The following is a 19215-nucleotide window of genomic DNA, read 5'->3' on the forward strand; positions in this document are numbered from 1 at the left end:
TGTAATCAGGATTTATGGTGTAGCCTGTTGGCTGGGCAGGATCATTACGAGGGGACAGAGCTTGGCACAGTGTTCTGTAAGACAAGGTTAAACCTCATTAATCCAGACCCTGTTTATCCGGTGCCCTGTATTTGGAAATATTGCAATTAATGTTTATTTATGTGAATACTATGTGATATGTGATTTGTTCATCTGGGCATTCGTGAGTCCAGATAATTATTCTGGGATGCTACCTTCTGGATTTATAGAGTCCACTGCTTCAGCCGGCTTCAGTTTTAGGACTTAAGTTAAATCATCGGTATCTTCAGATATTGTAGACCAGATTTACATAATTTTAGAAATACCAGACTGAAAACTTATTTAAACGAAGATGATCTCAGTTCAAGAGTTACTATTGTTGCACACACAGTCCGAGGGTGAACACATATGTATTCTGTGGGGATTTCAGAGCACAATAGTCCCCTCGTACCCCTTGCTTGTCATTTGAGCCAAATAAAGAGGAGCGGGTGGTTGCACCATGTGTAGCTTTGTGTCCCTGGAGTATCTAGTCCATCATTGATTGTCTGGTTTGTTCACAAACGTCCGTCTCATGGTAGTCTTGCTGTGCGGCGTCGGGCAACAAACACGTACTGTTTACTGTGTGTGAGAGGTGTGTTTACCCTTTTCATGAACACCTGGTGTCTTCACTGATTTGCAGAGATTTAGTCATAGAATTTTCACTGCTATTTTGTCTTTTATGCTCAATGGAATCTGTTTCTGGGGATAATCAAGATTTTCTTCTTTGGCCATTTCCGTCTACGTAGTCATAGACACATCTAAAGAGATAAGTCTTTAGTTTTGTCTTGAAAGTGTCCAGAGTTGGAGATTGCCTAATTTCCACTGGAAGGGAATTCCAGAGCACAGATGCAGTGTGAGCAAAAGTTCTGTTGCCAATGCTTTGAGTGAGACCACAGGGACACTAAACTGGAGTTTATGCTGATCTGAGATCTCGTGCTGGCTGGTGTATAAGAAGTTCACTCAGATAGGAAGGTGCTGTACTATAGTAGCACTGGTATGCAATGCACACGAAAGTGTATTCAATCCTAGATCTTATTGGAAGCCAGGGTAATGATTTTAATAAAGGAGTGACATGTGCACGCTTATTTCGTCTACATATCAATCTGGCAGCAGCATTCTGCACACGTTGCAATTTGCTACATAGATCCTGTTTAATAAAGCAGACTGTTAGCATAGTCCAACCTGGATAGGATAAGTGATCTCACGAGCTGATGTGCCGCATCGTATGTCAAGATGGGTCTTATCTGACTGATATTTCGAATGTGGAAGTAGCAACTTTTGCAGATATTGTTTACTTGACAATCCATGGTCAGGTTTTGGTCAATGATGACTCCAAGGTCTTTGACAGTCAAAGAAAAGGGGATATCAACTCCATATTGTATTTGCTAATTATCCCCCGCCGCCCGAAAGCGCGAAGCGGGGGATATAGTATTCACGACCGTCCGTACGTCCGTCCGTACGTCCGTACGTCCGTACGTCCCACCTGTTTGTTGCCGCGATATCTCAAGAACTAAACACTGGATTGTCTTCATATTTGGAACTATGGTGTATATACAGACTCCGCAGACACCAGTCAGTTTTGGTGACCTTGACCCCATTTTAAAGGTCACAGCAGGCATATCTGCTTTTGGAGTTGGAAAACAGTGTTGCCGCGATATCTCAAGAACTAAACACTGGATTGTCTTCATATTTGGAACTATGGTGTATATACAGACTCCGCAGACACCAGTCGGTTTTGGTGACCTTGATCCCATTTTCAAGGTCACAGCAGACAAATCTGCTTTTAGAGTTGGAAAACAGTGTTGCCGCGATATCTCAAGAACTAAACACTGGATTGTCTTCATATTTGGAACTATGGTGTATATACAGACTCCGCAGACACCAGTCGGTTTTGGTGACCTTGACCCCATTTTCAAGGTCACAGCAGGCAAATCTGCTTTTGGAGTTGGAAAACAGTGTTGCCGCGATATCTCAAGAACTAAACACTGGACCCCATTTTCAAGGTCACAGCAGGCAAATCTGCTTTTGGAGTTAGAAAACGGTGTTGCCGCGATATCTCAAGAACTAATCGCTGGATTGTCTTCATATTTGGAACTTTGGTGTATATACAGACACCGCATACACCTGTCAGATTTGGTGACCTTGACCCCATTTTCAAGGTCACAGCAGGCAAATCTGTTTTTGGAGTTGGAAAACGGTGTTGCCACAATATCTCAAGAACTAATCGCTGGATTGTCTTCATATTTGGTACTATGGTGTATATGGCGGGGGATATTTCGTCACTGTGACAAATACTTGTTGTATATGTCATCATGTCTGACTATGCAGGTCGCTGCTGCTACTGTGAAGTGTGAACACTGGTTTACAAGAATGATTATTTGCATGCTGCTCTCTCTCAGCTCAAATATTGCAGACTTTGGTGTAACAGGTCATTCGTTCATTCATTCACAAAAACCCATCAAAGGGAAATAGACTAAGCATTTATCTCAGTTTGAAAAAGAATGTCTCATGTTTGTTAATCGTGGAACTGACTTTTGAGACATGCCCTGCCAGGTGCAGATGCACTTAATCCCAGCAGAACACCAGCCTGTACTCTCATAGATTGATGAAGCTGATCACAGACCAAGGCTGTTCCCTCCGGAGGTCTCAGTGCATTATTGTCATAGTTGTCAGCTAGGCTTCATAGATACATCCATTGGTGTAGCATTAAGATGGCAGTATTTTCCCAAACCTATCTACTTGTGTGAGTTTCTTTAATCAGATTTGGAAAATGTTTTGAGTTTTGAGAAGTTGTTGAGTTTGAGTGTTGATGTTTGAAGTGGGTGGGTAATGTATGACAAGGGGAGTGTTGATGTTTGAAGTGGGTGGGTAATGTATGACAAGGGGAGTGTTGATGTTTGAAGTGGGTGGGTATTGTATGACAAGGGGAGTGTTGATGTTTGAAGTGGGTGGGTGTTGTTTGACAAGGGGAGTGTTGATGTTTGAAGTGGGTGGGTTATGTATGACAAGGGGAGTGTTGATGTTTGAAGTAGGTGGGAAATGTATGACAAGGGGAGTGTTGATGTTTGAAGTGGGTGGGAAATGTATGACAAGGGGAGTGTTGATGTTTGAAGTGGGTGGGAAATGTATGACAAGGGGAGTGTTGATGTTTGAAGTGGGTGGGTATTGTATGACAAGGGGAGTGTTGATGTTTGAAGTGGGTGGGAAATGTATGACAAGGGGAGTGTTGATGTTTGAAGTGGGTGGGTATTGTATGACAAGGGGAGAGTTGATGTTTGAAGTAGGTGGGTATTGTATGACATAGGGAGTGTTGATGTTTGAAGTGGGTGGGTGTTGTTTGACAAGGGGAGTGTTGATGTTTGAATTGGGCTGGGTAATGTATGACAAGGGGAGCGTTGATGTTTGAAGTGGGTGGGTATTGTATGACAAGGGGAGTGTTGATGTTTGAAGTGGGTGGGTATTGTATGACAAGGGGAGTGTTGATGTTTGAAGTAGGTGGGAAATGTATGACAAGGGGAGTGTTGATGTTTGAAGTGGGTGGGTAATGTATGACAAGGGGAGCGTTGATGTTTGAAGTGGGTGGGTATTGTATTACAAAGGGAAGGGTTCTGTGGTGAGGGGTCCCTTCATTTGTTCATGTCCCCACCGGTGGTCCAGGAAACACTCACCTTTTCGCAAACACCAGGGCCCACTTGCACAAAACGATCTTAGCGCTAAGACTATTGTTAAAGTATGGGAGTTAAGATCATCTTAGCGCTAAGATCGCTTTGTGCAAGTGGGCCCTGGTCTCATCACTCTTTGATAGTGATTCATAAACACATGTTCGTGATATAGTCAGAATCGTACATTGGATTCTGCTTTGGGCAAAGATTAGTTATTATTATTGAAAGGGATTTGTCGCTTTTATATATCCATATCTGTTTTTCTTATGTCAATTTCCAATGTCTTCTTTCATCAATACCTCAAATATACTACACCACTTTTGATAGGGATATTTTTGGTCTTTCCATGACACAGGAAACTTATTCTCAAAATCTGCCAGGGTATATTTAATGAATGACGTCTCTGATGACCCCTATCCAAAGTGGAGTGGTATATCTATACTTTATATAATTGAAAGAGAACTGTATCTCTTTGTAGGAAAGCACAATTAATTTTTTACACAACTTAATTCAGAATTTGATTAAAAAATGTCTATTCCTTATAAAAATATATACTTCTTGAAGCTCAACCTTTTTCAGTTGTGTTTATATAAAGAAAAAAATGTGTTTGCTGAAAAAAATATAAATACCAGAAGTAAATGAAGTAAACCGTTGCATTATAAAGTTGTGAAAAAACTTCCTTGAAAATGTTTTTTCAGCGTCAAATGCTTGGATTGTTTTTTAAGAAGACTCAGTGTTTGGTGTGAGATGTTGTCGCGTAATGAGGAGTGGGTGGACTAGGTCTGGGAGGTATGTGGCTTGTGTGCTAATTGGCCACTGGCATCAGATGGCTGCCACATGTCTGGATTTAAAGATGAGGGTCAATCATGTTTTTTCATCCAATTAAATACTCTTAGTTTTAAATAGACCTATCAGAAATGTTGTTCGGTTGCTTCTCGTCATTGGGTCACATCGGCACTGGAATAAGGTGATGGAAGAGTTAGTGTTGGTGTTGTTGACGGCCGTTATAAGCAGTACATTGTAGTGCTCTGTGTACAAGGCGTGATGTAAAACCAAGAGCATGAGACTTGGACCCGCGAAGATCCGGGGTAGAATAGGTCCTCAGCAACCCATACTTGCCGTAAAAGGTGACTATGCTTGTGGTAAGAGGCAACTAACGGGATCGGGTGGTCAGGCTTGCTGACTTGGTTGATACATGTCACCGATTCCAATCACTGGATTGTCTGGTCCAGACTTGATTATTTACACAGCGCAGTCATGTAGCTGGAATATTGCCGATATCAGCGTTAAATAACAAACAAACAAACATTAAATCCATGATCATAAGTTTCTGACGTGAGGTAGGCCAACAAACATTTCTTAGATACCTTCTCTCATTATCTTTCTGCTATAGGTAACAACAGCATCCTTTATAATATTGAAATATTTTTCCAATATTATACAAATGTTTTTTTCAAATGATCAAATACTTGCTGTTTATCAATGACAATTGTCTGGTCGAGACTCGATAATGTTACAGACCGTCGTCATATAGTTGGAATATTGCTGAGTGTGGCGTTAAACAACAAACAAACAAACGTTTATGTTAAGGGGCATAATTTGTAGTATTCTAACAACCACAAATCTGCATATTATTACCATCCTTATGAGACCACCTCTGGGGTCCAGTGGTAGAGCGTCAGCCCGGAGAGCGGAAGGTCCGGGGTTCGATCCCGGCTGTGCCATACCAAAAATCTTTAAAAGATGGTACTTGTTGTTACCCTGCCTGGTGCTCAGCATTAAGGGGCTAAAACAAGGACTGGTTGACACAGAGTCAGTATACCGTGTCTGATTGGGATATTCATGTAAATCTGTGGAATGGTATCTCAGTGGGTTACCACTATATATCGGCATCGGTCATGACTGGTACAAGCAGCCACACACACACATGCATGCACATCGTTTATAAGTGCAATAATCTTGGATGTGACGTTAAACTCCATTTAACCTCACAATCCTTACGAGTATTTATTACTGAGTTAATGTGTGTTGTGTTGTTCCCATCAAGACCAACCGCCTCCGTGGTCTAGTGGTAGAGCGTCCGCCTGGAGAGCGGAAGGCCCGGGGTTCGATCCCCAACCGCGTCATACCAAAAGACGTTAAAAGATGGTACTTGTTGTTACCCTGTCTGGCACTCGGCATTAAGGGGCTAAAACAAGGACTGGTCAGCTCGGAGTCAGTATACTGTGTCTGAGTGGGGTATTCATGTTTAACTGCGGCATGGATCTCAGTGAGCTAGCACTATAAATCGGCATCAGTCCGGACTAGTACAAGCAGCCACACAAACACACACATGTACATGCACGTCGCTATATAAGTGCAATAATCTTGGACGTGACGTTAAACCCCATTTCACCTCACCTCACCTCCCATCAAGACCATGCACCTGTGCACAGGTGTATTGTTGCCATGACTGCAATACATGGCTTTGAACTCATTATCCACCAAATTTAGCACTGTCAGATTTTCGCATCTTCCCAAACCTGAAGAAAGAGCTGCCTGGCAAACATTACACAAAAAATGATGACATCATTGCTGCTGTGCCAGACGTTTACAACCTCCAGGAGAAGCCATCTACAGGTACTCCAGTATCATTGACAGAAGTATGTGGACCTCAGACGGAATTATGTTGAAATCGTTTCAGTAACCAATTCCATCAATGCAGTCCATCTTAGTTAGGCTCAGAACATTTCAGCTACTCCGTAAACAGAGCCTGACGACCCGAGCTGGCGTTAAACAGCAAGGGAAAGTAGGGAGATGTACTAGGGCTGGGACAAGTCCAAATTTATAACCTAGGTACCCACCTCCCATTACCCGATCTGACCAGGTACCGGCTGTAAGTGAAGATCCGGGATAGAATAGGTCTTCAGCAACCCATGCTTGCCGTAAAAGACGACTATGCTTGTTGTAAGAGGTGACTGATGTGATCAGGCTTGCTGACTTGGTTGAAGCATGTCATTGATCCCAATTGCGTGGGCCGATGCTCATGATATCAATCACTGGATTGTCTGGTCCAGACTCGATTATTTAAAGACCGCCGTCATATAGCTGGAATATTACTGAGTGCGGCGTTAAACAACTAACCAACCAACTACCTGCTGTACGTCTCAAGACATATCTACAAAATGTCCAATTGGGAACAGTTTGACCGTAGCCCTGGGAAAGTGTATTTAGATACATGCATAAAATGATCTGGTCATGCATACACTGAAGTTGTCTTAAGTTTTATCTTTATTCAAACATGAAAGTCAGAAGGTTTGCATGCATAGTCAGAAAGAAATGCTATCATTAGTGACTTGTAGTGTAACCATAGAGTTCTAGATAAGTTTTGTCATTAAACATTATATCACATGACTAACCACGGTTCTGGGTAGTCCTGTGGGTACCTGGGCCCTTCTCAGTACCCACCCGACCCGGGTACCTGAGTTAGCCGTCCGAGCCCTAATGGGTATCCACACAGGAAGTTCCTGTAAGGTGCTGCCAGTTACCTGGACAGGAACCGCCTGCTGACAACAGTTTCATTGTATGGAGATTTCATTTGTTGCCTCCTGTCCAGGGAGTGTGTTAAATAGTTAATGTGCAGATTGCCTGTTGCTTAAGATTTTAATGAAATTAGACCTCAATAGTTAAATCTACTCGGTAAAGCTTAGCTGAAAGAACTGGGTCATTGCATCAAGTCAAATTATTCCTCCTGATTCTTGACCGGAATAACTATGGTGTCATTATTCATTGATCACATTACTCCCATAAGGTCACCTTTAATGGTGATTGATTTGTACATGGGAGGCAGGGTGTTGAAATGTAAGGGGGGGGGGGGGGGGACCATTTGTGGGCATGCTATTGTATAGGAAAAACATTTCATTTGTTTCTACAAAAATTATTTAATGTGACAAACATATAATTTAAAGAATTTAAAAATTAGTCAAGGTGATATATATTTTAATGCTTATTAACTTTGATTCCTCGCAAATTATAATTATGATCCTAAATCTGGTATGATAATGGTATTTATGAGGTTTGTCATGAATCCTTCCTATGTCAATTTGACATGAAAACTAATCATTTTGATCCAGACAGGTTTCTGATTGTGCTTCTTTTCCATACCAAGGTCGATTTGTCATGTCTTTTTTAAGATGTGTTGCTAGGCAGTGCCATCAACAACTTGCAATGTATTATGTCTATATCAATGGTTATAGAAAACTGCCATTCCAGAAGAATGCTTTAATTAAGAAAACAATGTGAAGAATGATCAAGAATTCCAATGACATATCACATTGCTTGGTTACTTGGCAGCGTGATAAGGTGGTGTGTGGGACATGGTTTTGTGGTTGAGAGTCTAGAGGGCTACATGCTCCATGATGGTGTCTGGAGTACTTGAGCACAGGTTGGATGAAGATGGGCTCAAGTCCTCTGTCAAGGAACTGAGTACCCGACCAGGGGAGATAACTCTCATAGTCACTTCTCTTACAAGCTTGTCACAGACATGGAAGAGAAACTGTACAATGTCTGGGTGCATTTGGACCGTGATGATGCAAGGAAAAAAGGGAAATTGATGATTGTGTGGTATATTATTGCTGAAATTTGGTGCTAGAATCTGGGTTGGGTTTGAGATATTAGTACTGGAGTCCATTGTCCATCGAGTCTACATGTTGGAGCCCAGCATACAATTTCATTGTTCTATTCAGATGTTCAGGTGCCTGTGGTACAAGTAATTGACCAATACACCATGCAAGGACAGTTTATATGGCACGACATTTCTTGTATTCCATCTCAATACACCTCCCTTTTTGGACTTGGCCTGGATGTGGTAATCACCTTGACCTTGTCTTTCTGTGACCAAGGTCACCATTAACTAGAGGTGAGGTGAAATGGGGTTTAACGTCGCATCCAAGATTATTGCACTTATATAGCAACGTGCATGTACGTGTGTGTTTGTGTGGCTGCTTGTACTAGTCCAGACTGATGCCGATTTATAGTGCTAGCCCACTGAGATCCATGCCACAGTTTAACATGAATACCCCACTCAGACACTGTATACTGACTCCGAGCCGACCAGTCCTTGTTTTAGCCCCTTAATGCCGAGCGCCAGACAGGGTAACAACAAGTACCATCTTTAAACGTCTTTTGGTATGACGCGGCCGGGGATCGAACTCCGGACCTTCCGCTCTCCAGGCGGACGCTCTACCACTAGACCACGGAGGCGGTCGCCATTAACTAGAAGACTATATATACTGAGTTAGCATACGGACAAAGTGGTGTTGTAGTGGCATGGACATTGCTGTTAAAATTGTTTGATAAGATTTAATTAGGAATACAGATAATTGAAGGAAGAAGAATGGCAGAGAAATGAGCTAGAGCATTCCCCTTGAGTACAAGAAAATAACAGAAATATGAAATGGAAACAGAATACAATCCTTTATTTTGTCCTTGTTAGCGAGAGTTAAATATCTCACTGGAGTCTTAATTGAGAAGCTGGAGTCTTCAGCAATCCATGCTTGTCGTAAAAGGCGACTAATGGGATCGGGTGGTCAGGCTCACTGACTTGGTTGATGCATGTCATCGCATTCCAATTGCATGAATCGATGCTCATGGCGTCAATCATTGGATTGTCTGCTCCAGACTTGATTACTTACAGACCGCGGTCATATAGCTGGAATTTTGTTGAGTGCTGTGTTAAACAACAAACAAACATCTTTTTTGAGTAAACAAGAAGAGTGAATTATTTACCAGTGACAGTCATGTAGCTGGAATATTGTTCAGTGCAGCATTAAACAGCTCACAATCATACAAATTTCATCAAATGTGGAAAGTATTTTTCCATCTCATTAAACATGCAATGAATTCTGTAAAAGCTAAAGACAGAATCACATTTACATCAAAACTTCTAATTTGGATCAACTTCATGCAACAAAATGAGATTCCAATCAATACCTGATGATTAATTTCCTGATGATTAATTTTAGCATGTAATGTAAACTCTTGTCAACATTCTATTTTCATGTATGTATCTTTCTTATTAATAAGAAGTTTTAAGCATTTTAATATTGTTGCAAGTGTTTGAACTATTCATATGTAAGATCTTTTATGTGAGCTTGAAAGGGTTTTACTCAGATCATAGGCTGAAAGCCCGCATTACAGGGCATTGATTGGTGCTTCAGATTACTGAAAGATTAAGGAGTTGCCTCCCTTTAGTCACAGCCTGCACCTTGTTCCAGGTTGAAAGAAAGAATTGTATCATTCTATTCTGACTGTGTCCTGAAATGTATTAAACATGACTTGGTACTTTATATATATGTTATTACATGGAATTACATGTTTTCAAAAAATTCACTGAGTGTCAACTGAAATTCTTTTCAATAAAAATAGTGACAAAACCCTTTCCATCTTCATAAGAAATCTCTGCTAAAAAGCAGAGTCTATTGTAAGATTCTGACTGTATCACGAGCAGGTGTTAATGAATCACTATCAAAAAGTCGTGATCCCAGGTGTTCACAAAAAGGTGAGCATATCCTACTCTACTGGTGGCACCCATCACAAACACATGAAAAGGCAAGTCAATTGTGCATCTGAAAAAAAACTCACGAGAAAGCAGCATTAAACACACTAAAAAACTGCAACATTCTGTTACATTTTTATTTTTTTTGGCAGGTAGTTTTGTAGTTGATTTTGATATTTACTTGGTTTCATAAATACTATCATGCTAACTGTTTCATGTTGCTCACATTCAGTTCATGATGTGAAGTGAGCTGGAATGCAGTGGGTCTCCTGGAGCGAGTGAGGTGGGTGGCCCAGTGGACAATGCATGGGCTTGTCATGCAAGAGTTTAGTTCCCAACATGGTAGGGTGTGTGACGCTGATCCATTCAGTCGTCTCTCACGACCAGCAGAGGTTCCTGGGAACCAATTCTAACTTGGCTGCCTCTGTGGACTGGTGTGTGTCTGGGCGAGGTATCCATGTTGAACTGTAGCATTGTATCTCAGCGAGCCAGCTCTATATATCAGACGCAAGTTTGGACTTGGACAAGAGGCCACCATCTTCCTGATTCAAGGGTGTTAACGGACTATAAAAGTCCAGCTTAATTCCACCCTTGCTGAACTAGGCTACAATTTTGGAATTATATTTTTTTGCTGGACTAAAAGTCTATGCAGAATCCAAGCAAATCCACATCTGGTAAGTAATCTGCAGTGCAGATTTTGGTCAATTGCAGGATTTGCAAAGCATGTGTATTGCTAACTCAGCGTCACCAGATATTTTCCAAATCTTTTCATGTTTTTGATCAAGGTGCTCACATGATTCAATGTGCTTAACAAAGTAAGACCCTTTATGTTACAAAAGCAATTTTGATTATCGATCAGATCATCTTGACTAGGCGCCGCAAACGAAATGACAGGTGGAATCTGATTGGCCAGTATGAGGGACGTAGAAGGGACATAACTCGTAATAGCCACTTGTAGGGCTACGATCAAGCCTAGAAATTCCAGGCTAGTTCAGGAAGGGTGTAAACTGGACTTTTACAGTCAGTTAACGCCCTTGCCTCGGGAAGAGGCCACACACACATGCATACAGGTCGCTATATAAGTGCAAAAATTTTGAATAGCATGTTAACCACTTTCACCTCACTCAGTTCCAAGTTGTAATCCTCAAAATTGGTTTTCACAGGTGATATCGCTTAGGTGAGAAATGAAATTGAATAAATTGCATCACAATGCTTCATAGACCATTGTGATGTCATCGGTAACAATGAAGTCACAATATCAAATGGCAAAACTAATATCTTGCAAGCAGATTGGACATACTTTTTGCACTTAAAACACAGTTATTACTGTTTACAAATTGATAAAGTTAATATATGGAATATTTACCTATTGTCTTTTGAAAACAAATATGTCAACACTCAGTGATAAATTTTAAAAGGTCCTCAGCAAGCCTCAGAAGTTGATATATTTGAGTGAGTGAGTGAGTATGGTTTTACACCGCTTTTAGCAATATTCCAGCAATATCACGGCGTGGGACACCAGAAATGGGCTTCACACATTGTACCCGTGTCGGGAATCGAACCCGGGTCTTTGGCGTGACGAGCGAACGCTTTACCCACTAGGCTACCCAACCGCCCCTTGATATATTTGATATCAAAAGACACCTGAGTGCCCCTACTTTCTGCACAGTGACTTGACTTGGCTTTCGTGCACTAAGGTGGGCCTGATTGTCACTGACTGCAGATGCTGATTGCTGTACTCCATCGCGGGGCACTTGCCAGCACAGAGGAAGACACTGCTGGCACGACGGGAAGTTGTTGGGAAAGACCATCGATTTTAGAAATTGGATTGAAAAGACCAGTTGCAGATAAAAAAATCACCTAGTCGTTTTTTAGTAATTAAATAGATACAGTGTTGCATGGCAGCAACACTAACATTTCCCAGAATATTAAACAGAATTATCTTAGGAGGCAACGTGATTTTTTATAACACTGCTGTCTGCCATGTGGTATTTAGAGTTTTAACATGTGTATGTAATATTTGATAAGTCTTGAGGATTAATGTAAAAACATGGGATAGTTGTGTCTCCTTTTCTAACTAATCGATCTAATGGTGGTTATTTACTATGACTGAGTTGGAATCTCAGTGGAAGAAATCACAATCAATAATGTTCAACATTATTTTTAGTTTCTTATAATCGATCATTTAATAGATATGAGATCATGGTGCTTGTGTAGCTAAGGGATATATCATGATACTTCACCATCAGAATCGGATTTCGACCATGGAATGCACCTAAAGGGAGAGAACTCTACTTGTTCTGTATCTTACACGAACCTGACACTTGATATATAGATGGCCTTTGATGTGATGATGGACTTGTTTTCCCTGACTATAGCCCAACAGAATGATTAAATAAGAAATGTTTATCATTTAATTTATCTGTTTTCATGATTCAAACTGCAAGACTTTATAGCTCCTAGCCATAAAACTATTATCTTACCTTGCATGTAAATATGTGAATTTAACTGCTCAGTGACATGTTGACATATGTTCCTATACAATGCTACAGTAGTGTACAGTTGGAAAAGATATACTTTTATTACATTTTCCCAATTCAAGCACCTCACAGGGATAATTGTTGTCATGTACATTAGCATTAACTTGAATTGAGTGAGTGAGTGTGTTGGGTTTAACGCCGCTTTTAACAGTATTCCAGTTATATCACGGCGTGTCAGCTTAATGTGGGAGTGATGCAGGTCTTAGACGTTTACCACTTTGGTGAAACCCATGAGCACGGGTATGGTGCTGACAAACCTAGAAACATAATTGGGGCGAACCGGGATTCGAACCCACAATCATAGGTTTCTGGCATGTCCAAGGAACGCAACTCTGCACAGCGTATTGCAGCGCCTTAGACGACTTGGCCACCCGTGCCCCCTAACTTGAATTGACTCTCCTGGCAATATCGATATGTCACAAACACTTTGCATCTCAATCTTGGATTAATTTTAAATTGTGGTAAATGATAAACATGGCGGTAAAGATAAACACACACACAGAGGATTCAATTAAAATGCTACTGGTTTGAACTTGTATGATGTCATCAAAGGGAGAAACATATACATGTGAAGTTCAGCTTCCTCAGCCTTGCAGAGTCAGAGGAGAAGATGCTTACGGAGCCAAAATACATTTAGAGAAATTGTAGAGCATGGTCAAAAGAAAGTCAAAAAGTAAAATATTAAGAAGATGGAACATCCCTGTTGATTCCTATCGTTTACAAAACATAACAAATGTCACTAATTTTGAACACAAATGGCTGAATAATGGAGAATAAATAAAAAAAGTTTTTTCAATGTGGCTGCAGTGGTAGCTATATTGAAAATCAGATTTGAAATCTTGAAACAAAGTCTTATTAGAATACTAATACTAATACTAATACCAATACTTATACTAATAATTCATCATCTGAAACGTGGCAGAAGAGGGAGGATCAGTCAGTTTACTTGGAGGAGGAGTCATTGACCATCTTGTGGAAGGTCAGGCCTGTACGTACTTAGAGATGCAGATTAGGGACAAACTCCAGAATCCCCATATCAAGAACAAACTTTTATGAGAGTACAAATGTAGGCTTAAGAAAATCTGGAGTTCAGAGCTGAACGCTCGCAATAAAGTTAAAGCCACAATGCTGTACCCGTCCTTTCATAATCTTTTGGTGTTGCAATTGTTGATTGGTCGAAACAAGAAATTCAGGTTATTGACACCCTTACACGACGAATCATGTTACACAATAGATCCCACAACCCTCGCTCTTCCCTCAATCGCTTATATTTTACCAATCATAATGGGATGACGTGGTTCGATTAACGTTGGGGCTCTTTATGACAGATTTTTTGTGTGCACTTTTGTGCACATATCTTTGTCTGATGATCCTCTTGTGAAGCATGTCAAGACTCGTGATGAAAACAAGGCATTCCACAGTTTACTTTAACGAACCAAGGGTGTGGGACATAATCTCAATGTCAGTGTTGATTTAATTGATGGTTCTGTACTGCTGGACAGTACAGACATGAGTGTCAACCAAGCGAAGTGCCATATCAAATAAGCCCAGACTCAGTTTTTCAAGGAGAGGCTATCTGAGCGACCACTGCATCGAGTTTATGCGCAGTGTGTTGAAAAGTTCAGCAATCCTGCAGAGTCCTTCGCTTGGATGAAATCAGCTGGCCTGAAAAGTGAAACAGAAGGCTTCCTGTTTGCTGCTCAGGAACAGTCACTTCCAACTCGAAACCGTCAATGTGTGATTTTGCATCAAAATGTAAATATGAAGTGTAGATTATGCAATGAATAAAATGAGACTGTCCAACACATTGTCAGGGGATGTCAAGCTTTGGCACAAACACAGTATCTGAAGCAAAATGATGGAATGGCTTGATCCTTTTATTAAAGTCTTCGCCATGCTTGTGGTTTTGACACAGAGGCCCACCCATGGTACGACCCTGAATATGTAGAGGGTGTCATGGAAAGTGATAAATACAAAATTCTTTGGAAAAGGCCCATTTACAGCCTCAGACGTATCCATGCCAACAAACCTGATCTTGCCCTTTTTGATTAATCCAATATTATTATTTATATCATTGAATTTTCTGCCCCTTTGACACTAATGTGATTGACAAGATTGAGGAAAAACATGGCAAATATACGGATGTGGCTTTCGAAATGTCACACTTGCATTCCAAGTACCAAGTTGGCTGGGAGAAGTCCCATTCGCTGTCTGGGCTGCGTGTAGAGGGGGCAAGTGCCCTTAGCTGATGATGAGCCTAACCTGCCTGACTGTGCCAGGAACACCCAAACCCTCTTTGCTGCATTTTATATTTTAATCTGTACATAATAATAATAATAATAATAATAATAGGCCATTTCTGTTGCCCATATTACCACACCACTCAGGGGCATGCTCAAAGCGCTATTATTACCCTGGCCACTGGATCAGTGTGCACTGAAGAATCATTCTCAGCTCCCTGGGGAGTATACAACCCAAGCTGCCTGTTAGGCACTAGAAGGTAAACAACCATATTGCCATCTCATCCTACCTGGTACCCACTCACTGCTGGGTGAACAGCGACACCAGGAAGCAGCCCCGTGGGGGGCTACAGAGCATCTCCAGGGGGTCTTCCTGGCGTTCCTCCTGCCTGTAAATGATACCTCCTTGATTCAGGCCTCATTGAATCCCTTTGAATTAATTCAGGTGAACGTAAGTATGCTGGATGCAATTCAAGGAGTGTGAACCATATAAAGAGGTTAATGTCACAGAAGGAATTTTGATTACTTTGGCTGTAAATATTTCAAATACCCCTACAAGCTCTATCTCATGTTAAGCATGTAGGAGCAAGACTTAGGAAAGCTTTTCTGTTCCAGTACATTTGTTTTTTAACAAAAACTTCAAAGAAGATGTTTCTTCAATGTGTAACACTTTCAATGTGTATTAGATCTCAAGAATGGAAGCTAATATTTATGGTATGCAGGAAACTAATTATACATTTCACTGCAGCATACAAGTGTGTTTCCACTCAATTTGGAAAATACTTGATTCTTAGTAGTCAATCTGAGTTTGTAAATCATAGTAACCTCCCTGAGTAATCTGATGGCCACATTCAATTCCAAATTCAATTCTGCATGGTTAAATGTATGTGGGTAATTCAGATCTACACTCAAATCATGATATGTTTATCTCCTGATTGAACCTGGCTCATAGAAACCAATGATTGAGAGAGTGAGCAGCATTCCACACCTCTAGGGGCGGTCGGGTAGCCTAGTGGTTAAAGCATTCGCTCATCACGCCCAAGACCCGGGTTTGATTCCTGACGTGGGTACAAATGTGTGAAGCCCATTTCTGGTGTCCCCCGCCATGATATTAATGGAAAATTGCTAAAAGCGGCGTAAAACCATATTCACTCACTCACTCCACACCTCTAAATGAGGAGTGATGAAAACACAAAAGGATCAAACGGAAGAGAATCTATGAGATACCATGGAGAGGTGGTAGTTAACCACCCAAGAAGATCTGGGATAGAACTAGGTTGATGTTTGTCATCGATGTCATCAATGCTCATGATGTCAGTCACTGGATTGTCTGGTCCAGACTTAATGATTTATAGACTGCTGGAATATTGCTGTGTGTGGCATTAAAAAAAAATGGCAGTTATCAATACAAAACCTGTATAAATCATTCCCACAGATTTTCTATTTTGGCTGTCGCCACAATATTAAGTCTTCAGATTTTCAGCAGAAGTCCTCTTAACTGTCAACCATCCATAATCAGTTGTGCAACTAATAGTATCTTGTTTTCACACCTTATGTGCATGCGTTAGGCAGAAAAACTGTTTCCTGTGTGTGGTAGGTTCAACCTTGAACAATAGTCAGAGTATGTGAGGTCACTTTAGTTTGGCAGTTGTTACACTGTTATTGTGTCTTCTGTGTTATGTATTGTTACTTATTGTTATCCTGCGATAACCACTTTGTCTAAGTCAATGACCTCTGTATGAGAACTGTGGTTGTAGGGTATTTGAGTGGTTAAAGCACTGACTTGATAGACTCAGGGAACATGGGATGCAACCCTTGTTAGATTTTCTACCACTCACGTCCGTCTTGTGGTATAAAACCTAATGTAGGACGCATAAAACTCCATGGTCCCCTTGTGATAATGCTACAACTTACAGTATCATACCTCCATGTCTGAATGATGAGATCTGCTTGATCCACGTGATCCTCATAAAATACTGTGTATCCCCCCCTGGAGGGGAATAAATTTCTCAGCGGGGGAATAAATTTCTCAGTGGGGGAATATCTCTTATACCCCGCCACGAGCAGATCAGCTGCACATGGATTTCTGAGAGACCGAATGAATCCCTTAAAGCCTGATTCAAAGCCAGTAAATGCACACTTTTTCTGAGTCACTCGGGGAACATGGGGTTTTATGCGTCCCTCGTAAGGTTTTATACCACTCGCCTCTGGCTCATGGTATAACACCTAAAGAGGGATGCATAAAACCCATGATCCTGCTACAACTCATAGTATACACCCAAGTTTAGTAGCTAAAAATGAAACAAACAAGAAATGGTTATAGTTGATGGTGATGTTTTTGATATGGGTGTCATACTTGTGGTTTGGACCTTCAGTTTACAGTGTTTCGGTGACTGTTTTCAGCCACGTAGGATTTTAATAATGTCAGAAATATTATGGTCAGATCTAATTTTCAAGTGTAGACTGTCTTGTGCGTGTCAGTTTATGTCTTATTTGGATACAATCCCTTTCTGAGTACAAAAGCCATGTGAAAAGGTTTATTCAAAATCATTTGAACATTGAATTGAAAAATTCAATATCGGTAGACACTCCACAGCGTGGTGTAAGTAACGTACATGCAGACGTATTTCAGTCATTCTATGCCCCAGTGTCATTGGTATTTCATTCCAAGCACTTGATCAGTTTGAAAATAAATGTTGCTTGTGATGAGGCAATGTAGCAGTATATTGAACACTGTGCAGCCATTAGGTTTTATCGTGGAGTAAACAGTTACCCAACTCCTATTGAAGCCAATCATTGCTGCGTGTTTGTAACCCACGCTCCAGGGCAAGTACATGTGTTATTTGATATCGCTAACATTCCACTAAATCAAAAAAGGATTGTAAGGCCATGATAAAGTAATTACTACATTTTCATCCTCACTGACTGGCTACCGACCACCACGCTCATACTATTCGTTTGTTCGCATGTTAAGGGCAATAAAATCCCATGTATTGCCTTCTTTGCTTGATGAAATCCCTGTGAAGAACCAGGGTAGAATAAGTCTTCACTAACCCATGCGTGACGACTGCTTGTTGAAAGAGGCGACTTACGGAATCGGGTGGTGAGGCTCGCTGATTTGGTTGGTGCATGTCATCATATCCCAATGCCATAGATCGATGCTCATGATGTCAGTCACTGCATTGTCTTATCCAGACTTGATTATTTACAGACCGCCGTCATATAGCTGGAATATTGCTTGCTGCAACGTTAAACAACAAACAAACAAACAAACAGACAGAGCTTGATGAAAAACACATACTATTCAATGTTTGATTGGGATAATGAGATATGTTGTGCTATTTTAATATTCACTTGACATACCGTGAGAATCAGTTTGTGTCATGGAAAACTAAAGATATCCCTATCGGAAGTGGAGTAGTATTTCTGCACAGCCCTGTGTGTGCTTCATGGATGTCACATCCATCCACAGTTCATGTACACAGATGCATTGAACAGTCGGGTTGAAAAATACTATTTACTGTAAAAGGCCTCCAGCCTCTTATTTTGTGAAAAATTTGGATGAAAATCTATTAATAATTCCAGACCTAATATGTCTTAGTTGGAACAAGCTGTTATCCAAAACTGCAAAATATCAATTTAAGTTTTGGGCAAGATACTACATTTGCTTCTGAAATAATCATAATCATAATGTAATATCTTCAGGGGCCAGGGGGCCTTGGATTTTGGTTTGAGATCAGCATTTTTGTAGTGTTTGGCACAATTATTTTTTCTTATATGAACTTTGCTCATATAATGCAGGGGGATATAGCTATGGGCATGTCCGTCCGTCTGTCTGAATCGTTTCCGGAGCAGGACTTGAAAACCGTTAAATATTTCTTCATCAAACGTTGCATTTATATCACTTAAGTGGTGAAGTTGTGCCTTTTGCTATTTTGGAATTTTTCCAATTTTTTTATTTTCCAATTTTCATGTAAACATGTTGGACATAGACTCACTGTGTGAGTGATGTTAGTTTCCGAAGCAGAACTAAAAAACTGTTGAATATTTGTCCATGTTACATTTCATAGGTTTAAACTACATACTGAACTTGTGCCTTTTGCTATTTAGGAATTTTAGAAACATTTTTTTTTTACGTTTCCATGGCAACAAGTTGGACTTAGGTTCTATAATGGTGCTCA

At 40.7% G+C, this 19215-nt stretch overlaps 1 protein-coding gene across 1 annotated transcript in view; it reads left to right on the top strand.

Annotated features, from left to right (window-relative positions):
* LOC124147601 (cAMP-specific 3',5'-cyclic phosphodiesterase 4C-like) overlaps positions 1-19215 on the top strand; it is a 592292-nt gene that overhangs the window by 82480 nt on the left and 490597 nt on the right. The window lies entirely within an intron of this gene.

The sequence above is a fragment of the Haliotis rufescens genome, unplaced genomic scaffold (genome assembly GCF_023055435.1).
Source record: "Haliotis rufescens isolate VD_foot unplaced genomic scaffold, xgHalRufe1.0.p SCAF_2, whole genome shotgun sequence".
NCBI lineage: Eukaryota > Metazoa > Mollusca > Gastropoda > Lepetellida > Haliotidae > Haliotis > Haliotis rufescens.